The sequence below is a fragment of the Labeo rohita genome, chromosome 8, assembly GCF_022985175.1.
Source record: "Labeo rohita strain BAU-BD-2019 chromosome 8, IGBB_LRoh.1.0, whole genome shotgun sequence".
In the NCBI taxonomy this organism is placed as follows: domain Eukaryota; kingdom Metazoa; phylum Chordata; class Actinopteri; order Cypriniformes; family Cyprinidae; genus Labeo; species Labeo rohita.
The window spans coordinates 29,582,046-29,609,661 of NC_066876.1; positions in this window are offsets into that span (position 1 = coordinate 29,582,046).

Here is a 27,616-nt window from a genome sequence, read left to right on the forward strand (position 1 = left end):
ACATTACCAGTCAAAAGCGTGGAGTAAGATTTTTCTAATTTAATTTAATTTAAAGACGTTTATTTTACTTTTATAGAGCAAGAATGCATTAAAATGATTAAAATGACAAAAAAAATTGTTGTAAGATTTTTTTTGAACTTCTTATTCATCAAAGAATACTGAAAAAAAAAAAAGTATCTCAGTTTCCGCAAAAATATTAGGCTGCATAACTATTTTTATTATTAATAAGACATAAATAAATAAATAAATAAATAAATAAATAATCAAGTAAGCTATATGCACTACCAGTCAGACGTGTGGAGTAAGATTTTTATTTTGTTTTGTTTTGTTTTGTTTTATTTATTATTCATCATTATTAGTAAGACATTTATTTTCGTATAAACTGGCTTTTTCATCACAAGAATAAATTGTATTTTATAATATATGTTCAAAAATACATCTGTAATTTAAAGGAAATAATCAATATTAGTATTTTTCAGGAGTTTGTTCAAAACACTAAATATGAATAGGTTCTTACTGATTTATTTATTTTGGTGCATGAACTTGTTGAGCTGGACTATGCTATAACTTATCTAAATAATCGGACTTATGATTTATTTATTTGCCAAATAAAAATATCAACCCAGCAACCCGACGGAAACACCCTTGCAGCCACCTTGAATCATGGCGATGACTTTTACACATGCAAGCACCATTCACATTGTCTTCAGACAATGTGCAGTGCAACAATAAATGGCCCTAGTATTAAAACATGCCCTCATTAACCCAGTTACACAAACCCAGCAGCACCGATCTACGATCAACTTCCTCTATAACCAAATCACACGGTCAATCTCTGCAAGGAAAAACTGTCCTGAAACCACAGGCACGGAACAACCGGTCTTCTCACCTTAAAAGACCGGCTGTTGCACTCAGTGGCCGATCTATCTGACAGACATCCTCCTCCTCCCACGCCAGTTCTGTTCTGCTCAGTTCTGGCACGGCGCACCTCTAATCAGGGTTAAATTAAGCGTCAGCTCTGCTGTGCCGTGTACCAGCCACTTCGAGCATCCTCAGCTCTCCTGAGACTCAATGGAAGCTTAAAGTGAAATGCAGGCAAGTTTGTTGGCAGATTATGACCCTATACCATCTGCAACCCTTTGAGATCAAAGCATGCCACTGATGAATAATGCATGGCAGTGCTTGTGCAACCTATAAGAATACAATAAACGGCTCCAACGCACCACATGCCACTAGAAATACATCCTGGTTGTGTTTTCATAGCAGTACCTTAGGCACACGATAATAGATAGAGAAATCTGCAAGAAATTACAAATTTCATGCAAAGTTAATGCAGTCCAGCACAGTTTGACAGATAAAATCCATGCAACATTTGCATACGAGTCCACCTGACTGGTCCATAACAGTAGTACATTTAAATTCTTACACAACAAAGCTAATTACGTCTGCTAAATATGGCTTTTAACTTCCTGCGTCCTATCTATGAGCTTCCCATGATTGAGGAAAATAAATAATAATATGTAATTATTTAAATACATTAAATATTTCAATGAAAATACATATTTTACATATTAAAATGAAGCTATGCACACAAAACAGTAATTATTAGATTATTTTCATAGATTATTACATAAATGCATTCTTGTATGTGCAAGAACTGATAAAATGCCACATTGTATAAAAAGCATCTGCCAAATGTAGATGCCAAATTTATTTGAAAAAAAGTACTTTATAATACAGTATCTCATATATTGTAACTATAGCGTCCAGACTGCTCTCTATAAATTGACATATTATTTTCGTAGAATTAATTAAGATAATTTTACCCCATATATTTAATATTTTAACTAAACTATTATATATATATATATATATATATAAAATCTTTTTTTACTATTATTATTATTTTTAACAACCTTTGTTAAAAGGTTGTAAACTACTTTGAAAAATAAAATATATATACATACATAATGCATAGAAATGACAGTATGGGAGTTTCTTGTTTATACATAAAAAACACGTATAAATGTATACTTTGAACTTTATAATACTGTATTTCATATATTGTTATTATACAATCCAAACTGCTCTCTATATATTAACATCAAATATTTTATCCAATATTTAATGATTTATAATAATGTTGATTATTATATTTAAAATATGTAATTATTTAATTTTTGTTTGTAATTAAAAAATATAAATATATTTTGCCCTATATATATATATATATATATATATATATTAAATAGTTCTTAAACACTTTGGAAAATAATCTGTTTTATTTTTTAAACAACCATCTAAACAAATATATATTTTAATATTCTAATATTAAAATATTCTAATTATTAAATATTTTGTTTTATTTTTTATCAACCTTCCAAACAACTTTTAGAAATAAAATACATTTTTAAAAAAATATTCTAATGTTTCAATATTTTGTAAAAGAATCTGTTTTATTTTTTAACAACCTTCCAAACAACTAGAAATAAAATACGATATACATATTAGAATGGGAGTTTCTTGTCACGTAAAGGCCTCTTTTCTGCAAATGTCATTTTAAACGCTTCAGTCGCAAACTGATTTCTTAACTGTTTTTATTAAACAAAATTCACAATTCTTGCATGGATTTCATCTGTCAAACTGTGCTGGATTGCATTAACACTGCATGAAATTTGCCACCTGACTAGTCCATAACATCTTGTTTCATGCACAGTATATGCAGCAGCTCACTCTCGTGCATGATCGTGCACAGATGGCAGGTTGCATGTGAGGCGGCAGTAGTGCAAGCATTGTTAAATAAAACAGATCAGACATGCATTCATACACACTGGCAACAAAACAAATGCACCATGACTACCAAAAGTCACCTGACGCAGTTTCCTGGAAATAGTGTGTGAGCGAGCGTACGGCTGTTGTATTGACGAGAGCTCAGTTGCCATTATCTCTCCAGGGACACTTTCTGGAACCGTTTCTCTAATTAGACATGCGTCGTCATTAAAACCCTTAACACGATCCATATAGCCATACTACAGCACAATCTGGCCTTAAAAACCAAGAGAATTTGCAACCGAGTGGATATTATGTTGGATATATAAGACTTGATACATGCAAGCATCTGCCAAATGCATAACTGTATTTGAAAAAGAAAAGTCCAAATATTTTAATTTAGTTCATGAAATTTGTTAAAGCACTTTGTAATGCTGTGTTATAGTATAGCTATATTATAGTATCCAAACTGCTCTCTAGATATTGACATTGGCATCGGCTAATGCAAAACCCATATTGGTCAACCACTACCAGCTGCAAAGTTTGACTTGGAAACTGACTCTCATAATTCTGGTAAATACAGGGAAGGATTTATGGATGCTTTTGTCAGTTGTGCTAACAGGTTCTGGCTTTTGCTTGCACAAAATGATGAGTTGTTCTAGAGTTGGTTCAGGGTGGTCCTCAACACTCAAGCGTCTGTGAAGCTGTGAAGACAAAATAATCTGTTCAACAGAATCAATTGTGCTGATTTAAAATCCAAAATTGTTACAATGACTCCCGCATTCTAAAATGACAATTCCAGCATTCTAAAAACAACAAAAACATTCCACTCTGCTCTCCACCTGCAATCAGAAATGGAGAACTATAGTTTTTTCCTGAGCTTGTAGTTCATTTTTGCTGATTCTTGTTGACTGCTCCCGAAATGTTCGTCATTTTGAAACTTCTGTCACACTAAATTAGCCACAATTAGCTTTTTTACTAAAACCCCATCATGCAAAGGCACTGTTATTTTATTGTGACTGAGGCAATCAGAAATAAGGCAGCACATCATCTCAGAGCTGTCAAACACAAAAGCAGCAAAATAGCATTCTTACACAACAACCTACTTATGATGCCAAATGTGGCTTTTTAACTTCACACCCTCAACTTCCTGTTTCCCATATATGGGCTTCCTATTTTTAAGCAAAATAACAGGAAGAAACAATGGAGTCTCCATAGTGACACTTGCATAATCAGAAAAAAAAAAGTACAAATATTACATAAAATATACAAAAATAATTGAATAAAGATTATTTTACCAATATTTTTATTATTGATATATATTTTTTAAGTAAAAAAGCACAATATTAGTATGGTTTTTTTATTATTTATAACAAAAATTTACCCTGTTAACCCCTGAGCGTCTAACTTTTAGAAAACTAGATACTGTATACACAAATGGGAAATGATAACATTTGATAACACTGATGAATGACCACATTAATTTGTGTTCGAGTTTTTTGTTCATACATAAATGCCAAAACATTTTCTCCAACTATTTAATCTTTTTTTTTTTAATATAGCAAAGTCCTTTCAAAATGAGATCTGTGTGAGCGACATGGGTTTTGATACACACACATACACAGACACACACACACACAATCAAGGCATCTGTAAATTGTTTTAAATTTTTTATAGATATAACTTCATTTTAAATACGTAAAATATTGTAAATAAATTTTGTTATAAAATAATAAATTTGCATACAATTATTTAAAAAAAATATTATATATATATATATATAATCGTTGTTATAAAATATTTTAAATATAACTTCTTTAAATATTGTAAGTAAATTTAGTAGTAAAATCATACATTTGTGTAAAATTGCATTAAAAAATCATAAAAATGTTTTAATGAGATTATTTTACCCCATATTTGTATTTATGTATGCATTTTTTATTTTGTAAAAACAAACACAAACCAACAAAACACACACTCACACACACACATGTTGTGTTTCCATGTTTTATGGGGACATTCTATAGGTGTAATGGTTTTTATACTGTACAAACCGTATTTTCTATTGTCGTACACCTAAACCTAGCCATCACAGGAGACTGTGCACACTTTTACTTTCTCAAAAAAACTCATTCTGCATGATTTATAAGCCTCTTTCCTCATGGGGACCTAAAAGATTTGGTCTCCATAACGTGATAAATACCAGGTACACGCACACACACACACACACACACAAAAACTAACCATGTTAACCCCCTGAACATCTAACCTTTATAAAATTAGAAGTTATAACATGGGAGTTTCTTGTCCATACATAAGTCTTTTTTCATGCAAATGTCTTTCTAATCACTTTAATCACAATTCACGTATTAAACTAAACACTTTATTTTAAGGTGTCCTTGTTACACGTTACATGTACTTACTATTATAATACCACTTAATTATGTGTAATCACATGCAAGTAACCCTAAGCTAAACCCTAATCCTAACCCTAACCATATAGCAATTATTATTATTATAATTATTATTACTATTATTAGTATTTTAATGTATAATTACACTGTAACAAGGACACCTTAAAATAAAGTCAAACCAAATAAAGTCATCATTTGAATAGAAACTATCAGGACTATTTCAGGACTCTTAATTCAGTGATAGCTTTAGTGAAATAAGTATATTTTCTGCATGCATTCTGTAAAAAAAAACAAAAAAACAAAAAAAAAAAACTCTAAGGCTCTCTGGGGTCTGCAATATGCATAGTTTGCAAACATGGCAGCCCAATCATGAAGGACCCGTTATATGCTTCCAGTTGATTTGCATGTGCAGACGGGGCAAACCCTGCTCTGCATCATCATGAGAAGGGGATGCGAAGTGACAGCGATGAAATTCTGCAGCCAGTTGCCCCGGGATGCATAAGAGCGTAATGCAGAAACAGCTTGGCGCCAGTGGCGAGTGCAATCATCACGGCATGCGGCGAGAGCCGAGCAAGAACATAGCTGCCCTTCGTCGTGCCTCGGTCCCTCCGGGACGCTAACGTTATGCTCACCTGACGGATTTTCACTCGGTAACGGTGACCACTGTCATGCTCTATTCCCATTAAATTACATGTCTGCTGCCAGACGGATGAACTGCGCTCAAATCCCAACCCCCTTAACGGCTGTGACCGTTGTCAAAATGCTGCCACAGCGCGTCAGGTCCCCTGCTCAATGAATAATGAAGTACTTCACTGCCTGATGCTGCTGTCAGCAACTGTAAGAGGACTTCAGGTGATTCTTAGAAAGGGTCATGCAATCTGCAATGTGCTTTTTTATGTGTAAAAAGCATGGACTTTCGCAAGAGCATTAGCAGAGTCATGTCATTGAGCAATGTCATGTCACTGCAGAAAGGTCATGCAGTTCATAATTCTACTTTTTTTTTTTGTTGTTGAAATGCTGAAACATGCATGTGTGCTTTATTTTCTAGTGCAAAACTAGGAGGTGTGAATCATTTTAAGGAACTGTTCAATCTTAAATGAAAAATGTCAAATGTACAGTATACTAACCCTTGTGTTGATTCAACCCTGTATCTTATTCTTTCATTTGTGAAGCATCAAAATATACATTTGAGAGATTGTCCAAATTTGTTTTCCATACAGTAAACTTATTGGGGATTTATTCAGTCAAGATCCTAAAGCTTTAAACTGAAGAACTGAATTCCAGTTCGATCTACTTGACAAATCTGAGTTCTGACTTTTGTTCTCTGAATTCTAAATTTTGATCTTGCAATTTTTTTTTTTTAATCCCATTTTATCTTTTTTGAGTTTCTAAATTCTGAGTTTATATCTCGCAATTTTTGTCTCCAATCAACCAATAAGTAAATAAATAAATAGTGATATACAAACTTATAATTACAAGCTCTGAACTCAGAATTGTCAAATATAAACTTGGTGGGGAGAAAAATTCTAATTTGGAATTCAGAAGAAAAAAGTGAGATAAAAAGTTGCAATTATCTTTTTTATTTATTATTTATTTATTTATTTTTTGCCACAGGTTTACGTCTTATAAATTTGAGTTTAATTTAGACTTTCCTTTCCTCTGAATTCTAAATGTTCATCTTTGCAACTGTTTTATCTTTTATATATATATATATATATATATATATATATATGCATATATATATATTATTGGCAATTACCTTTTTTATTTATTTATTTTTTTAAACAAGATTACAACTTATAAATCTAAGTTTAATTCAGATTTTTTTCCTCTGAATTTGAAATTTTCATCTTCAATTTTTTTTTTTTTTTTTTACATTTTGCAATTCTGAGTTTATATCTCACTTTTTGTTTCTCCAATAAATAAATAAATTAATATAAACTTGGCAGGGAGAAAAATTTTAATGTAGAATTCACAAGAAAAAAGTGAGATAAAAAGTCACAATTACCTATTTTTATTGGCAGTTTTTATTGGCAATTTTATTTCATTTATTTATTCATGTATTTTTTAAAGTTTTAAGTTTACGTCTTGTAAATCGGATTTTAATTCAGAATTTTATCTATTTTTTCATATTTTACAATTTTGAGTCTATATCTCATTATTCTTTTACATTTAATTAAATTAAGAATTCAGAGGGAAAAAAGTTGTGAGATAAAAAGTCACAATTTTTTATTAATTAAGTTTAATTCTGACTTTTCCCCCTCTGTATTCCAAATTTACCTCTTGCAACTGTTTTTAATGTATCTTTTTGTATGTATATTTTTATAATTTGCAATTCTAAATTCATATCTCGCAATTCTGAGTATATATCTTGTGATTTTCTCACTCCAAATAAAATAAAATAAAATAAATCTCCTGAATTGCTATATACAAACTCATAATTACAAGCTCTTAACTCAGAATCTCTAAAATGTAAACTTAAAAAAAAAAAAAAAAACCTTTTTATCTTTTTAAAATATTATTTCATGGTGAAAACATGCTTCCACGGTTGAATGTCTTTTAATATAAACAGAGTAAATTCCTCCTCCTGTTATTCTGATTCAAATCCCAAATTAGATGTGTCTATTTAAAACCACCTTTTTTTATAAGTACCAACTCATGCATTGACAGGGATGCTTGTAATATAGTGCATGAATCATACGGACTGATTTTACAGTCGTTTTATACTGAGTGTCCTTGTAGAGGCTCGGCAGCATGAATCACCATCACTTTTTGAATGGAAAAGGCAGCCTGGTCATTTTTTATCATCTTGCATGGCAAAAAGAAAACAGTACAGGGTTAGATGATGGTGTGCAAACACCATTCAATTTTGTCAAACTATCTGAAGCCACATGCTTTCAAAATGAATGGAAAAAAGATGTGTTTTGCTGAACACAAAAAACTGTAAATAGGCCAATGAAACATCCATCAGCGAAATTCTCAACATTCTTTTCCAATCAAGGCATCTGTTACTAAGCAAATACAGGACAACACCATTTTTGTGGTCAACCTTCTGGATGTGTTTTGAAATGGAGGTCAAGGGGGTGCAGAATGAGAGATGGAGATGAGGAATGTTTCACGCCCATGTGAAGAAGCTGATGGGGCTTGGGTTTCTTGAAGATCTTCATACTGAGGGAGGTGTTTGCGTACGGATGTGGGAATGGGGCTGGTGTGTGCGAGGCAGAGATTCACGAGCACAGAAGCGTTGATAATGATAATTAATCTCACAAAGGACTTGATTCATGGGCTATTGTGCTCTAGTTAGTAACATGTTTCGCTGGGGAAGTTCAACTCCTAATTGCTCAATTATTTCAAACACGAGGTTAGATGATTTCAAGCAACTTAGGTTGAAGGACGATCCAATGCTCTGATCCAAAACCTAGTGAGCTGCCTACTGTACAGAGATGGCAGCTATGCTATCAGTTCATTAAAAAAACTGTAAACCAGCACTGCACTCCCATGATGCAATGCAGAATGTAGGGGTCGATCTATACGTGTTTTTCAGGGCAGATGCTGATACTGATTATTACAGATCAAGTAGACCGATAACCGATATTGTGAACCGATACATATGTTCTGGTGTAAAAATGAAAATTAACGTCAAAATAACACGATACATGAATAACAAGGGTTCTGACAAAAACTTTCTTTAAATGCTTTTGAATAATTTTATCAGCAAATCGGTTTTGAAAATGACCAATACCGATAACAATAAAAATGCTTGATATCGGCGCTGATAATCGGTCGACCCCTAGCAGCAAGATCAATAAAAAAAAAAACATATATATCAAATATATCAATAGAATATAAATATAAGTTAAAATTAAATCCAAGACAGAGGGCAAGACAAAAGATAAGTAAAAATTATTTTAGAATTCTAAATTTAAAAACAAAATCTAAAATATACATTCAGTGTTTTCTTTAAAAAAGTATGTTCTTAATTTCATAGCAAACATTATCAATAAACTATCAATAAAAATAAAACGGCATTTTATTAAGTAAAACAATTAATTTGGAATGTGAAATTAAATATTATTATTATTAATAATAATAATAATATTAATTATTATTATTATTATTATTATTACATTGAAATAAATTATTATTTCATTATAAATAAAATATAAAATTATTTTTTAAATTATTTTATTTAAAATTTTAAAAAATATTTTATATTTCATTTCAAATCAAAAATTAAATTAAAATATAAAAAATCAAACTTTATTAAATAAAACAATCAATTTGGAATGTTTTTATAATACTAATATACATTATTTGATTTGTTATTTCATTTCAAATCAAAAATTAAAATATCAATACAATATAAATATTAGTTAAAATAAATTAAGATAGCGGGGAAGAAAAAAGATAATGAAAAAATATTTTATTCATCTTTTTTTATTATATTTAATTTCATAGCATAAAACTTATAAGCAAAAACAATAAAATATCAATAAAAAAGCAATTTATTAAATAAAACAATACATTTGGAATGTTATAAAATAAGAATAATAATAATTATTATTATTTTATAACATTATATTTTATAACAAATATACATTTTATGAGCAAACCCATAAAGCATTGCAGTTAAAAATACATGTAAAATGGAGGGAAAGAAAAATAGAATAACAAAAATTATTTCATTAAAATAAATGATTATTTCATTATAAATAAAATATATAAATTACTTTATTAGTGATAACTTGATATTTATAAAATTAGATGGCATTTTTTTTCAAATCAAATATTTAAATGTAAAACAAATGATTTACAGTTTTACAGAATAATATAAAAATAATAATAATACTTTAGAAGTACCTTTAAAAATGCTATTTTATTTATTTATTTTATTAAAGCATCACATTGTTGTCAGCAGCATGGTAATGTCAAACTCGAGTGTCTAACAGTCTCAATGCAGGCAACATGTGGCAAAGTTTCTGCAGTTTAAATGTTTTCTCAGCACACACTTTTTCCAAAGTCACCCAGAAAAAAGAGAAGGTTTGCACATTTCTTTCTGTTCTGGACAAACAGCCACAACGATCCCACAAAGTGCTTGTCTAAAGAGGTGCGATGTTTTAGTGGGAACACGAAGAAAAGAACAGGATGATAAATAAGCTCATTCTAATGAAGCGCGATGTTCTGATGAATCTGGAAAGTTTTCTTGTTCCCAAACTCTGCCGTCTGTCACAGACAGAAAGAACACGGAGAACCACCGCTGGATTTACACAGAGATAAAATTCGGTCTCTGCTCTTTTTTGTTCCTAATTGAATGAGAGAGAGAGAGAGAGAGAGACTATTTGAGAGAGAAAACCACAGAGAGAGAGAGAGAGAGAGACAGAGAGACAGAGCAGCAGGGAAGCAACAATAACAGAATATGAAGAAGCTTTAACAAGCATCCTGCTGTTATACATTAATATTCAAGCTCTGTCATTTTCTTTTCTTTAATTATGAGAATTTATGAAGACTGCGAGAATCATGTGACCTTGGCAGCCAGTTAGCAAGCTAAAACTACAGATTATCAAATGATAAACTAGATTTTTACATTTTAGGAACAAGTGAGTGGTGCAGTTTTACCGTCTATGATATACTGTTAGTTTTTTTCTTTCTTAAATATTAAACTTTATTTTTCTAAATTCTGTTTTCACTTTAATTGTGTTTTTATTTTTTTTTATTTTTTTTTATTTAGTTTGAGTTATTTTACTAAATACTTCATATTTTACTGCCTTGACAACCAGCTGTTAATCATTTTTTATATTGTATTCTATTTCAGATGATGCTTAACAAAATTTTATATTTCTATAAATTTTATAACCAAAACTACAGGTTATCAAATGATATCTGTATTAAACTAAATTTTTACATTTTATGAAAAAGTGAAAATTATTACTATTTTTTAACATTAGACTTTATTTTTCCAACTTCTGTTTTCACTTTAATTTTAGCTAAAGTTTTAGTAACTTTGTTTAGTAATTTCGTGGTAATTTTGTAAAAAAATATGTCTATGTTTTTATTCATTTTTATATTGTTTTATTTTTTTTTTATAATTTATTTTTAGTTATTTTACTAAATAACAATAAGAAGTTTTTTTTTTGTTTTTTTTTAAATTTGTAAAAAAGACTATTTAGACTATTTTTTTCTCAGTTCTAGTTTTAGTACTTTTGCTTAGGAATTTTGTTGTAATTTATTTATTTATTTATTTATTTTTTAAATGTCTATGTTTTTATTATTTTTTAGGTAACAAAATGTTATATTTCTATATATTTTATAGCTAAAACTGCAGATTATCAAATGCTATCTGTATTAAACTAAATGTTTAGATTTTATTAAAAAAGTGGTGCAGTTTTATAATCTGTAATTTTGTGATACTATTCATTTTTTTATATTAGACTATTTTTCCAGTTTCTGTTTTCACTTTAATTTTCTTGTAATTTACTAAAAAAAAAAATAAGATTTTTTTTTAAATATTAGACTATTTTTTTCTAATTTCTGTTTTCACTTTAGTTTTAGTTAAAGTTTTAGTCATTTTGTTTAGGAATTTTGTTGTAATTCATTATCATCATCATCATCATCCTCATCATCATCATTATTATTATTATTATTTGAATATGTCTGTTTTTATACATTTTTAGGTAACAAAATTTTTATAAATTTCTATAAATGTTATAGCTAAAACTACAGGTTATCAAATGATATCTGTATTAAACTAGATTTTTACATTTTATAAAAAAAAACAGAACGGCACAGTTTTACTATCAAACTAGATTTTTTTATATTAGATATTAGACTTTATTTTTCTTATTTTGTTTTTTATTTTCTTTACATTTTTAAACAATTTTAGACATCTTTTTCTAATTTCTGTTTTAGGATTTTTGTTTAGGAATTTTGTTATTTTGTCATAATGATATCTGTATTAAACTTGATTTTTACTTTTTGTGAAAAAGCGAGTGGTGCCGTTTTACTCTCATACTATTAGTTTTTTTTTTTAAAATATTACACTTAATTTTTCTAATTTCTTTTTTCACTTTAATTCACTTTAAATTTTTTTAAAAATTGTTACGTAATTTTGTTGTAATTTATGTATTTTTTATGTTTTTATAAATAAAAACTATTATTATTATTATTATTATTAATGTTATATTTATGATTTTAACTTTAGCTTAATTTTTCAACGGGCCATTATATCAGCCACCAGATGACAAATCTCTTATGACAGCAGTAACACACCTTTACTGAACAATTTAAGCTATTATTCTTGACTATACAAAAAAATACTTATGCAATAATGTGTAATACTTATGAATAAGTATGAGAAGTAGCAAAGATCACAAACAAAGCACCACTAATTATCAAATAAGTATCAGCGTAATATCTGCCTCTTCAGACGTCAGACGCAAAAACCAAAATAAACTTCAATAATTGCACATGGGTGGGTCAAAAAACGCAAACAGTCTCCGCCTGAGTTTATATAAGGACAAAGACGTCTAACATGGAGTTCCTCCAGAATCAAACTGTTCAGGTGAGGATTACCCACACACACCCAAACTCAGCCCAGCATCTAATGGTGGATATTTATGGGTAAATAAGCAAACCAATTATGGCAAAAAAGCTGCTTCTGTGAAATATCTTTTTTGTTCTCACACTGCAGCACCTGTCATGACATCCAGTTCATCTGGTCTGCTTTCATGGGTCTCAGCTCCATGTTTTCCAGGCGCTGTGTGAGAGGATATCAGACGCTGATTGGCCCAGTGTGAGAGCAGCAGAAACACAGATCATCATTAACTCAGGCTCATCTGGGGTCAGCCGAGGTGCAGCCCTTGTTACTTTCTGCGGAAAGGAGTTATTTCTTCATTTCTTGCTCAATACTCAAGGTCAGGTCGTTCGCAATAGATTTACAACGACTGTAAATTTCTTAACTGATGCAACTGATGAAGATCATTTTCCCAGAAAAGGGATGTTTCTAAGAAACTTTTCTGCTTTTGAGAAACATTTGGGGTCAGCAAGGTTTTTTAAGTAATACATAATAGTTACAAAAGATTTCTATTTTAAAATTCTTTTTGTTCTTTTAAACCTCCTATTCAAGGAATCCCGGAAAAAATGCAGAATTGTCTATAGAAAAATATTAAGAAGCAAAATTGTTTTTAACACTGATAAGAAGAAATGTTTCTTGAGCACTGAATCAGCACATAGAATATTAGAAAATAAAAAAGTTATTTTAAATTGTAATAATAATTCACAATATTATATATTATGTAAATATGCAACAAATATGAAAAAATAAAAAATAAAAATAAGAAATATAACAAAAAAGCTTAAAACCTTATATAAAATACATAAAAATATTATTAAAAATAAAACGAAAAACAGTAAATTCAAAATAAAAAAAAAAAGTCATAGAACCTAAAATAAAATAAAATATAAAACAATTATTTTAAATTGTAATAATATTTCACAGTATTACATATTACATAAATATATAAAAATATGACAAAATAAAATAAAATAAGAAACATAACAAAAATAACTACTGGTTAAATCTTTACATAAAATAATAGAAAAATAATATATAATAACAATTCAGAAAAATAATATTAAAAATAAAATGAAAAACAGAAAAAAAAAATCACAATTTCTATTTCAAGCATTAATTCTAAAATGTTTAAAACAAAAACATTATAGAATCTAAACTAAAATAAAAATACAAAAATAATTATGGGTAAAGCCTTATATAAAATCCATAAAAATAATCTTAAAATAAAATGAAAAACAGAAAATAAATTTCGTAAGTTTTATTTTAATCATTAATTCTAAAATGTATAAAACAAAAACATTATAGAACCTAAAATTAAAAAAAAAAAAAAAAAAAATATATATATATATATATATATATATATATATATATATATATATATATATATATATATATATATATATATATATATAACAAAATAATTATTGGTTAAAGCCTTATGTAAAACCCATAAAAATAATATTAAAAAATAAAATGTGAAATTTAATTTATAAAATGTGTAAAACAAAAAAGTCATAGAATCTTAAATAAAATAAAACATAAAACAGTTATTTTAAATTGTAATAATATTTCACAATATTACATATTATATAAATATATAAAAACATATATAAATATATAAAAAAATATGAAAAAACAAAATAAGAAATATAAAAATAATTATTGGTTAAAGCCTAATATAACATTTATAAAAATAAAATGAAAAACAGGAAATAAATTTCACAATTTCTATTTCAATCATTAATTCTAAAATGTATAAAACAAAAATGTTAAATAATCTAAAATAAAATATAAACAAACTTTATTATTTATAAAGCCTTGTATAAAATTGATAAAAAAATTACACAAAAAGTAATATACACAAAAAGTTCTTGTGCAGCCTTGTGAGCATAAGCAGCTTCTTTCACACCCCACATTTTTGAACTGTAGTGTATTTATTTTTACACATCGTTTAACACAGTGTTTTTAGAATATATTTCTATGCTCTATTTCTGAATGTCCCCGATGAGCTGTTTTCGTGTGTTGTTTGTTGACAATGGTGTCATGAGAGCAGAGGTGACGGGTTGTGTTGGCTGTTTTGAAGCGAATGCATGCGGTTTGGTGTGAAGTCACACACTCCGTCTGAGTGGATCCCAGTGAATCACAGCTGCTGTCTGGACATGTTTATCTTACCTCACACCTTCCACAGCTGATATGTCACTCCTGGCCTTCAATCAAGTGGCCAATAGGTCTCATAGATCATCAGTCTCGAGCTCGATGAGGCCTAACCGTACGCCAAACCCTCCGAATCCAGATCTGAAAATCACCACATCATTTGTTCAGTCTTACTCTATGTTTGTTTTTCTATATCTGTATGATTTGCTTTCTTCTGTGGAACATAAAAGAGGATTTTTTTGAAAGCTGGATGCTATTGACTTTCATTGTATGGTAAAAAAAAATCAAAACTTTTCCAAAACATCATCTTTTGTGCTACACTGAAGCAAGCAAGTCACACAAGTTTGGAACGACATAAGGGTGACTAAATGACATAATTTTATTTTTCCGGTGAACCATGCCACGTTAGCTAGTTCTCAGCAGCAAAACTCACACACAAACACGCACTCCATCACGCATCCTGCACACGTAAGGACCTTCCTATTTTATAAAGCCATCATAATTATAGCCTCACCTTAGACTAACCTTAGGCCTCCACCTCTAAAGCCTTAAAGTCAACATGATATCAGGATTGACCCGGGTGACCTTCTTAAGAATTGCTCCTGGCCTTATTGAGTCTTATGATTCATCAGTGCACGTCATTCTGCAGCTCTTTAACATGAAGAGTTCTTCACTGACATTGGTGGTTCCATGAAGAACCTTTAAAATCCATGGAATCTTTCCACTGGACAAAAGGTTCTTTAGAATTATGAAATGTTCTAAACACTAAAAAAAGGTTCTTTTAAAAAGTATTTACTGAAAATTGTTCTTTTATGGCATCACTGCAAAAAAAGAAACCTTATGGAACCTTTATTTGTATGAGTGTGTTTGCTTTCCTGCTGATTTACATGGATCCAATCAAATAATATTCAATATAATTTTTCAACTAAATCACAATGGATACAAAGTCAAATGGACAGAAGTCCAATGGATAAAATATCCAAGCCTACATTATTTCCCAGTGATTAACCTGTCTCGCCCTAAATGCATCATATTATGCAATTAAATAACTATTTAGTCATTATTTAGTCACCTGGATGACTCTTTTAATAAGAAATATAAGTGATTGCTTCTGAAGTCATTTAAAAGCTTTGTGTGGGCAACAGAATAAAATTTACATTCTCTACTGGATATTAGAAATATTGGATAATTATTTCTTAAGTCAAGTTACCTTATATTTACATACTTTAATGTTTAAAATGTAATCATTTAATAATTCATGTATTAACTGGCATTCAAAAGTTTGGGATCAGGATGTTTTTTAAAAACAGTTTCTTCTGCTCATCAAGGCTGTAGCTATTTGATCAAAAATACAGAAAAAAAGATTAATATTGTGAAATATTATTGCAATTTAAAATAACAGTTTTCTATGTTAATACATTTTAAAATATAATTTATCCTTGTGATACAAAGCTGAATTTTCAGGATCATTACTTCAGTCTTCAGTGTCACATGATCCACAGAAATCAGTCTAATATGCTGATTTATTATCAGTGTTGGAAACTTGTACTGATTAATTTTTTTGGACCTGTGATACTTTTTTCAGGACTCTTTGATGAATAAGAAGTTAAAAAGAACAGCATTTTTGTAACAATATTCACTACTGTTCAAAAATCTGGGGTCAGTAATCTATATTTTTATTCAGCAAAGATGTGTTAAAGTGATAAAAAGTGACAGTAAAGACAGTAAAGAGTATATTGTTACATTGTTATTCTTTTTTTTTTAATAAATGCTTTTTTCAAAAAAGAATCCTAAAAAATGTATCACAGGTTCCAAAAAAAAAAAAAAAAAAAAAGAAAAAATTCATAATAATCATCATATGATTTCTGAAGGATCATGTGACACTGAAAACTGGAGTAATGATGCTGAAAATTCAGCTTTGCATCACAGGAATAAATTCTATTTTAAAGCATATTAAAATAGAAAACTGTTATTTTAAACTGTAATAATATTTCACAATATTACAGTTTTTTCTGTATTTTTGATCAAATAAACAGCCTTGGCGAGCACAAGAGACTTCTTTAAAAAACAATACAATAGCTTACTGATCACAAACTTTTAAATGGCAGAGTATATTATAAAAAATATATAAAGTGTGATTTATGAATAAAAATAATCTTCCATCTAAAATCTAAAAATATATAGGAATTTTTTATTTAAAAAAAAAATAATTACAGTGTAAAATTACAGTGAAATAATTACAATAAATTACAATAAATAATTACAGTGGAGATCAAAATGAGAGAGAAGTTATAATAACAGGAGTAGAAGGGCAGTTTTTTTTTTTAAGTATATTTCATAGATTAATTGTATTCTGAAGCACAACTACAATGAAAAAAAAAAGTTCAATGAGATATTTGAAAAAGAACTCTCATCAAAATTAGAGAACACTTACAGATACCTCCAAGTTATTGGTGTTAATTTCACACCTGGTGCTAATTTTCTTAATTATTTGACAAACCCTATTTAACTGGAAGCATTACTCTAATTTTCCCTGAGATTGCAAGTTGGCGGGTCAGTCCTCGTTGACTGAAACCATGCGACAGGAGGTTGTCCAGATAAAGGTTAAAGGGATGACCCTTTCAGCCACTGCAATTTTTCAAATATTGCAGGTTAATAACAAGGAAAAGGCAAATGCACGAGAAGACAGGATAATGCAGACTCTCAATGGGGAATCAGTTCAGCACTGCAGCTGGAATTGCTCACCTGTTCAGTCATTCAAAACAAGGGCCTCTACACTTCCTACTAATTTCTGACAGCTGTAACCCTCCAAAATAGTAGTTGCAATCTTCTTTCGTGTTACAGTGGTTACTGTTGACTCTTTTTGATCACTGTGTTCTCCACCACACAAAAGTTTTTGTTGAAATGCTTTGGATATTTAGTCAAACATGTTAGTAGAACAGTGGTATACCCATAGCTAATATTCCTTCAAATTTTAAGCGATGAAAATGAACAATATTTACGGAAAAAAATCAAGTATTTAATTGTTTTCTAATCTCGATCTTCATCCGTGATACCTAAATTCACCTGTATCATTTTAGTCATATGGAATATACAGTTGAGGTCAAAAGTTTACATACACCTTGCAGAACCTGCAAAATGTTGATTATTTAATTTTTAAGAGGGATCATGCAAAATGCATGTTATTTTTTATTTAGTACTGACCTGAATAAGGTATTTCACATAAAAGACGTTTACATATAGTTAAATTTATAAAAATGACCCCTTCCTAAAGTTTACATACACTTGATTCTTAATACTGTGTTATTCCCTGAATGATCCACAGCTGTTTTTTTTTTTTTTTTTTAGTGATAGTTGTTCACGAGCCCCTTGTTTGTTCTGAAGAGTTAAAGAGTTGAAGAGTTTCCAACAATGACTGTATGATTTTGAGATCCATCTTTTTACAGTGAGGACAACTGAGGGACTCATATGCAACTATTACAGAAGGTTCAAATGCTCACTGATGCTTCAGAAGGAAAAACGATGCGTTAAGTTTTGGAATTTGAAGATAAGGGTAAATTCAACTTATTTTGTTCTCTGGGAAACATGTAAGTATCTTCTGTAGTGTCTGAAGGGCAGAACTAAATGAAAAAAATGTGATATTTAGGCAAAAATAAGAAAAATGTACACATCTTCATTCGGTTCAAAAGTTTTCACCCCCCGACTCTTAATGCATAATTTTTCCTTTTGAAGCATCAATGAGCATTTGAACCACCATTAATAGTTAAATATAAGTCCATCTGTTGTCCTGTGTGAAAATCATACAGTCAACATCATACAGTCATTGCTGGAAAAGGTTCAAAAATGCTGAAAAACCAAATAATTTGTGGGACCTAAAGGACATTTTTGAAGAACAGTGAGCAGGACAAACAAGGGAGTCATGAACAACTATCACTAAACAAAAAAACACAGCTGTGGATCATCCAGGCAACAACTCAGTATTAAGAATTAAGTATATGTAAACTTTTGAACAGGGTGATTTTTATAAATTCAACTATTATTTTCTCTTGTGGACTATATGTAAACATATTTTGTGTAAAATATCTTATTCAGGCGAGTACTAAATAAAAAATAAAATGCATTTTGTATAATCCCTCTGGTGTATGTAAACTTTTGACCTCAACTGCATGTAAGAGTCATATGAACTACCTTTAAGGTGCTTATTTTGACATTTTGTGGTTGAACTATGAAAAGACGGAATTTCCGTTTAGTGGTGAACTCTCCATGTAATTGCCGCTTCATGTTTGGGACTCCATTGCATGTCGTACGGCGCTTCACATGTAACCGAACACGTAAGGACCTTTCCGTGATAATTATCACCCCTCCCCCCCTTCGGAGATCAGAGCACGAGGTGAGGATGGGGCCGTGGCGTCGTTTCCACGGCAACCCCGCCAAAGCCATTTGCAGAGGCAGCGGCTCGATCAGCTAATTGAAGCAATCACAGAAGAAACCCGGCCGCTGTGCCAGATCATCTAACCGTACCCTTCCCCCATCAGCGCAACCCCCTTCCCCCATCTTATTCACAATTCAATCAGCCTCCATAATCCATCAGGAACTCCGACTAATTCACCCAGCGTGGGTTTTTCTCAGTCATTATAGAGGAGCTGATTGGAACAGGTCTTCCACGGGGCTTGAAACCTCAGCAGTGCGTGTACGGGAGAACGAGGGGAGAGACGTTTTGCTCTGAACCCACTGGGCGCTTCAATATTTATAGAGGATGTCAGAGTGAAAGTGAAAAGAGAGAGATAGAAAAGAGAGGCTCGGTTTCAAGGCCCAGTGAGATGCCTCCTGAAGTCCACTGTCCACTGTGTGATTTTTAATGTTTTTAATGTCTTGTCAGATTATATGATATGACCCAAGTGAGATCTTAGGTAAAAGCCTCAGCAGACTGAGCAACATCAGTGGTCTTATGTCAGACTGTATAGCATATACTCTGGATGCGTTAGGAGTTACATTACTAATCGTGTCACACTTACATCTTCACTGAAGTTGTCTCGCACAAACATCTCACAATAATCTTGGCAATATTTTGCCTGGAAAAGAAGTGAACTGCTCATTCTTTACAAAAAAATGGAAAAGTAATAAAAATGCAAATGTTGCTTGGGCAGTTTAAGTTGAAGTAGGCCTGCTAACATTACTAAAACCAAAACGGTGGAGAGAGAAAAAAAAAAACTAAAACTAATATAAATATATATAAAAAGCAAATAAATAAAAAATGACAAAAGCACCAAACTAAACTACCAAAAAAACATACAAAAATTATTAAAAAAAAAAAAAAAAAAAAAAAAAAAAAATAAGGCTATAATAGTAATAAATAAAAAAATAATATTATAACTAAAACTATTTTTAAAAAAGTTAATTAAATGAATATATGTACACTACCGTTCAAAAGTTTGGGGTCAGTAAGACTTGTAATAGTCTTTAAAGAAGTCTCTTATGATCATCAAGGCTGCATTTATTTGATTAAAAATATAGAAAAAAAAAAAAGTAATATTGCAAAATGTTTTTACAATATAAAATAATGTTTTTTATTTTAACATACTTTAAAATAGAATTTATTCCTGTGATGAAAATCTGAATTTTTATCAGCTGTTACTCCAGTCTTAAGTGTCACATGATCCTTCAGAAATCATTCTAATATGCAGATTTATTATTGATCATTCTAATGTTGGATAATATCAACAGTTGTGCTGCCAAATATTTTTTGGAACCTGTGATTTTTTTTTTTTTTTTTCAGGATTCTTTCATGAATAACAAGTTTAAAAAGTACAGTGTTTATTCAAAATATAAATATTTTATAACAATGGAAATTATTTATTAATAACTTTTAATAAACTTTTAATTATTAACTTAATACATCCTTGGTGAATAAAAGTATTAATTTCTTAAAAAAAAAAAAAAAAAAAAAAGAAACAATAAAAATGTACTGACCCTAAACTTTTGAACGGTAGTGTATATGAATAAATATACATTTTAAATATATATATATATATATATATATATATATATATATATATATATAGAAAACATAAACAAAAATGTGAAATGTTGCTTTGGCAGTTTAAGTTGAAGTAGACATACTAACATTACTATGTAAATAAATAAATAAATACATAAATAAAATAAATAAAGCACCTAACAAATTTACTAAAAAAGAAAATAAAAATAAATATTTATACAAACCACAAATAAAATATTTAAATAAATATAAATAAAATACCAAAAAATATATGTATTTATGTATTTATATATATATATATATATATATATATATATATATATATATATATAATAAATCAACAAAAATGAAATGTTGCCTTGGTAGTTTAAGGTGTAGCAGGCTTACTAAATAAAAAATATTAAAAATAAATATGACAAAAATGTGAAATGTTGCTTTGGCAGTTTAAGTTGAAGTACACATACTAACATTACTGTAATAATATTACTATGGAAATAAATTAATAACCAACTAACTAACTAAATAGATAGATAGATTGACAGATAGATAGATAAATAACTAAATGAATAAATGAATAAATAAAGCACCTAACAAAATTACCAAAAAAAAAAAACAAACAAAAAATATAACAATAAAAATATTATCATAGTAAATAATAAATACTATAACAACTAAAACTATTTAGAAAATTGTCTATTAAAACACAGCTGAGACAAAATATAACAAAATAAATAATATATCTAAAAAATATAAATAAAATATAAATAAATATATATTTTAAATATAAAATGTAAAAAGTTAAATGTTACCTTGGCAGTTTAAGTTGAAGTAAGCCTATTAACATTACTAAAACTAAAACAGAAACACAAAAATAAATCGCTGAATAGAGCTAAATAGAAATATTACAAAATTATTAAAAAAAGACAAAAGCACCGAACAAAATTACTTAAAAAATTAAAATATAAAATAAAAATACTATAACAGTAACTAATAAATAGTACAATAGCTAAAACTATTAAAATAATTTGAGCTGAAGTAGGCCTATTAACATTACTAAAACTGAAATAAAAAATAAAGAAATAGCAATATTTAAAAAAATAAATAAAATAAAAAACAACAAAAAAAAACACCCAACAAAATCACTCAAAGTCAAAAATATAAAATAAAAATACTATAATAATAAATACATTAATAGTAACACTGCAGATAAGTCAGTATCTACATAGACAATCTAGTATCTCTTTCTCTCTTAAAACGACTTCAGACACACCAACAATTGCTAACTTTGTTTAAGGTTAAGACTGGTGCATTGGTGAACATGTCACACCAAAGAATCAAACACAGCTAATTCTACACTATGACAAAAGAAATCCTATTTCATTCATAAAATTTGTCAAAACTCATGGCAAAATTTGACATTGTGTAACAGAAATACAACCACATTAGTGATTGACTGCATATATACAGATGGCCTTATAGCTGAGTTAAGTATTAGCATATTGCAAAAAGCATGACATTATATGCATAAGAATACATGCACTTGCAAATATCAGGTAAAAGTCCATTAAACCATTTTTCTCAATAATTGTGGGTACTGCATGAAGTCATATACCATTGTACCACAATACATACCATAATACTAAGCTTGTTGCAACACATTCTGGGATTGCTTTCTCTGTGAAGGATACATTAGAATCATCCAAAAGACGCAATTTTAGAAAACATTATAATTAAGCTTTTTTAAGACATTTTGGAAGAGTCATGAGCATGTATATGAAGCTTCACAATGCTGCCTGCTGTACGTAGGCATTCAGTAGGTTATGGAACAGAGCCACAGAGAGAGAGAAAGAGAGAAAGTGAATGTGAGGGTTTACAGTACTGTAAGTTCACATGACAAGATGTAGAGGAACCGACAGCTTGTGGGAGCATTATTAAAGGGTTTGCAGTGCATCTGTGTGCACGCTTATTACTACGTACGGTCTGTAGCATGTGGTTTTGTGTGTGTATGCATGCATGCTAAATGCATTCTGAGTGTAATTACTGTGAGAGCGTGCATGTCAGCAGGAGTCCCAGTGATTTTGCTGGTCTGTAAATACTCACGCTTTCAGAGGATGGCTACTTTCAAGCTGAAATGCTTCTTACCACACATTCTTCCTAGGAAAATCATTCTGTCCATATGACTTGCAACAGAGAATAGCAAAAGAAGAAAAAATATTGCATTCCAATTACAAATGCATTTCAATACTGGACTATATACATATGAAAATAAATGTATAAGAAAGAAAATAAAGTAAGAATAAAGCAACACTGATCATATAATGATCAGTGTTGGTCTAATCACTGACTAAAAAAAATTCTAAACACTATTTTACAAAAATGGCAGTATATACATTTATAATAGCAGTTTTATTTGTTATATAAAATGACAAATCAAATATATAAAAATATTATTAGAGCATCTAACAATAATCTAAAATAAAAAAACTATTTTAGTAAATAATAAATGCTACAATGGAGGTGAGATAAAATATAACAAAAAATATGTATATAAATAAACAAATTATATATATATATATATATATATAATAGTAAATAATAAAAAACTACAATAACTAAAACTATTAAAAGAATTAATTAATTATTGTTGATTAAAACAGGTAAGATAAAAATATTACTAGCAGTTTTACTGGGTATATAAAAATAAAAAAATCAAATGTATAAAAATTACTATTATATTTTAAAAAAAAAAGCTAAAGAAAATGAATATAAATAAAATATAAATAAATATAAATGGTAAATATATTTAAAAATGCAGTTTAAAGCTGGGGTGTTTCTAGGATTTTAAAACATCCGGGGCTGGTGCCAAAACATCAGGGGCTAGTGGTAGTTGGTGGGAGCTCACATCAAGCTCACATAAGATTTTGTTAGACACAAGTGGTTGAACCTGGATCCTTCTAGGTGGGTCCGGGGGCATTAAACTGGGTGTTAAAGACCTTGTCACACTATTAACAATAGTAAATAGTAATCACTGCAAATAACATATCAAAGTATTATAACAAAATTATAACATTACAAAAATATGTTGGACAAATAAAATAATACATTTGAAAATGTATTTATAACTGTAACAAATATATAGTTGCATGCAAAAATAGGGCCCTATTTTTTTTTTCCCAAATTCCGTTTTATTTTATTTTATTTTTTTCAAATTCTGTTTTCTGTTTTCATTTTTCTGGTCTTCTTTTTAATGGTTAAATTTAATTGTATTAATCAAAATGTAATTAATCATGTGTAATTAATTAAAACCATGAACCTTATACAAATTACCGTCAATTTATCAAAAGTTAAGAAAAATTACATGTTTAGGACCCTATGAAATGTTTAATTTTTTTCTCACTTTACATTTTATTGTTATCAAATATGTTTTAGCATGTCTGTTTATTGAACGCATAAAAACAACTTTAATTTCTTTTTACAATAGCCTTATGAAATTCTGTGTTGTGTATTTTTCTGTTTTTTTAAGGTATAAAATATTGATTTAATTGATCTTTTAATGAAAATTGTATTTTATTTTTGGCAAATAAATGGGATTTACTATTAAAATGTAAAACATGGAAGAAATATTGTGTGAAAAAAAATGTATACATTTTTATTAATTAATAGTAGTAGTAGTAGTAGTAGACATGTACATTATACTGAATGATTAATAAAGTTAAACCAAACTTTTATTTTGACAGGTTGACGACTTGCTGTGAATACCTTTAAATTTCTGTGTATATATTTGACACTTGTTTTATTCAAATGGAACAGTGAAATGCTCATGAAGTGACTCTCAGAGCAGTTCTGGAGATGTTGTTAATGTATTTATGCCCTCATTTAGTGAAACGGCAGATGCTGAAATGACTGCGCGTGTCAGTATTACATGTATAGAAAATGAAACTGCGCATCCGCGCTGTTCATTCATAAAAAGACACGCAGAACATGCAGGATTCATATTTAAATAGTCTTTTGCGGCATAATATTTACAGATACCAGTCTGCGACTTTAAGTTTAATGACCAACTTTTGATTCAATTATTCAAACTTTGTCAAATTCCGTGGAAATCATAGGGTCATACAAAAAAACATTCGGGGCTGGAGTAAAAACTTTCGGGGCTTGAGCCTCGAATGATTAGCCCTAGCGACGCCCCTGGTTTAAAGTATGCCTTTTAACATTACTACAACTAAAACGGAAATAAAAATAAAGCTAAATAGAAATATATATATATATATATATATATATATATATATAAAAAACTAAAAAATAATGACAAAAGCATATAATAGTAAATAATAAATACTACAATAGAGTTGAGATAAAATATAACAAAAATATTTAATAAATATTAAATTAAATATCTTTATTTAAATATATATAAATATATAATAGTAAATAAAAAATACAATAACTAAAACTATTAAAACAATTAACTATTTTTGATTAAAATACAGTTAAGAATATAATATTAGCCGTTTTATTGGGTATATAAAAATAAAAAAATCAAAAAAAATAAATAAAACTGTTTTCTATTTTAATACGTTTTAAAAATAATTTATTCCTGTGACTGTAAAGCGATCCTTTAGAAATCATTTTAATGCTGTTTTACTACTAGTTATTATTGGTAGAAAGTTCAAGGAATAGCTTTTATTTAAAGTAGAAATATTTTGTAATATTATAAACGCCTTTACTCTCACTTTTGATTAATTTAATGCGTCCTTGCTGCATAAATCTATTAATTGTTATGTAAAAAGTATATTTACATGCAAAAATATATATAAAATCTATACCATATACACTATTAAAAATACAATAAATAATAAAAAAATTATTGCCAATGCATTACAAGAAATATAAAACAGAAAAAAATTGTATTAACGAAATTTTCTGTTGCAGATTATGAAACATACTAGAAACTTATGATTGGCTGAGAGTCTTCTCAGCCAATCTGGCCTTCATGCAAGATTGTAAAGCTTCTTTGTAGCATGTTAGGCTTCCTCATTTTCCTTCTCCTTTCCGCCCCACAGGTATTCAGCCGAAAGAACTGGACAGGTTGACTCGAGCTGTGCTGTTGTTATCTAGTGCTTGCACATGTCTGCATGTGGACAAAACCCATCAGTGTAACCACTGGAGCGGCAGCCATCTTATCACAAACAGAACCGGCGCTGTTAGGACTCGTTCTTCCCCCTGTTCCCGCACCGAACCCCAGCGTTCACGTTAAACACGTATGACTGAAGCGTCTCGGCTCTTGACACCTCTCTTAAGGTCTGAGATTACAGGACTGGGAATTAGACATCATCCTTCAGATGAGACTATCAGCCCCTGACACACCGTACATGTTCAGCACGGCATGATAATCTCTCTGCGTGTGTTAACATGACATTAAAGCAATTGTGCTTTATTAATCCCTGATAAATCCTTATTAATCTTAATCTAATTTCAAAATCCCAAAGTTCCAAATGCTCCATCTTCTGTTAACGCTGCTTAGACAAGGGAATTCTTTTTTTTTTTTATGTTTTATGCCCATACACGGTAGGATTTAAATGTGGTAAAATAGCATTATCAAATCACTTGAAATCACTGACAAACGGGAAGGACATAACATAGAGGTTTGCGAATGATATGTGCTCAAATTTTGAGGAAACTTGCAGAACGCTATGTGGAACTATGCAGGCAAATATTCTGTTCATGTTTATTGTAAATATTGCAATTATATACATTATTGTACAGTAATGGAGAAGCTGTTAACTTCCCCAGCTCCAAGTTGTAAATTAAAGCAGAAATGTAGCCAAACTACCCTTCAAACAAAGGGGTATATATTTATCTAAATAAAATTATATATTAGAATATATTTTTAAAATATATAATATAATATAATATAATATAATATAATATAATATAATATAATATAATATATTTTCAGTACTTATTTGGCACAAAATCAAGGATTTCAAAATTATATATTAGAATGTATTTTTTTTAAATATAGAATAGAATAGAATAGAATAGAATAGAATAGAATAGAATAGAATAGAATAGAATAGAATAGAAATGTGCAATATTTATTTGGCACAAAATCAAGGATGTCAAAATAATAAATAAGAATGTAGTTTAAAAAAATATAATATAATATAATATAATGTAATATAATATAATGTAATATAATATAATATATTGGCACAAAATCAAGGATTTCAAAATTATATATTAGAATGTATTTTTTTTAAATATATAATATAATACAATACAATACAATACAATACAATACAACATAACATAACATAACATAACAACATAACATAACATAACATAACATAATATAATATAATATAATATAATATAATATAATATAATATAATATAATATAATATAAATGTGCAATATTTATTTGGCACAAAATCAAGGATGTCAAATTGATAAATTAGAATGTAGTTTAAAAAAATATAATACAATATAATATAATATAATATGATATTGCAGAATTTATTTGGCACACAAAATCAAAGATTTTAAAATTATATATTAGAATGTAGTTAGTTTTAAAATATATAATGTAATAATAATATAATATAATATAATATAATATAATATAAGACAAATTTGCAATATTTATCTGGCACAAAATTAGAAATTAGAATGTAGTTTTAATATAATATAATATAATATAATATAATA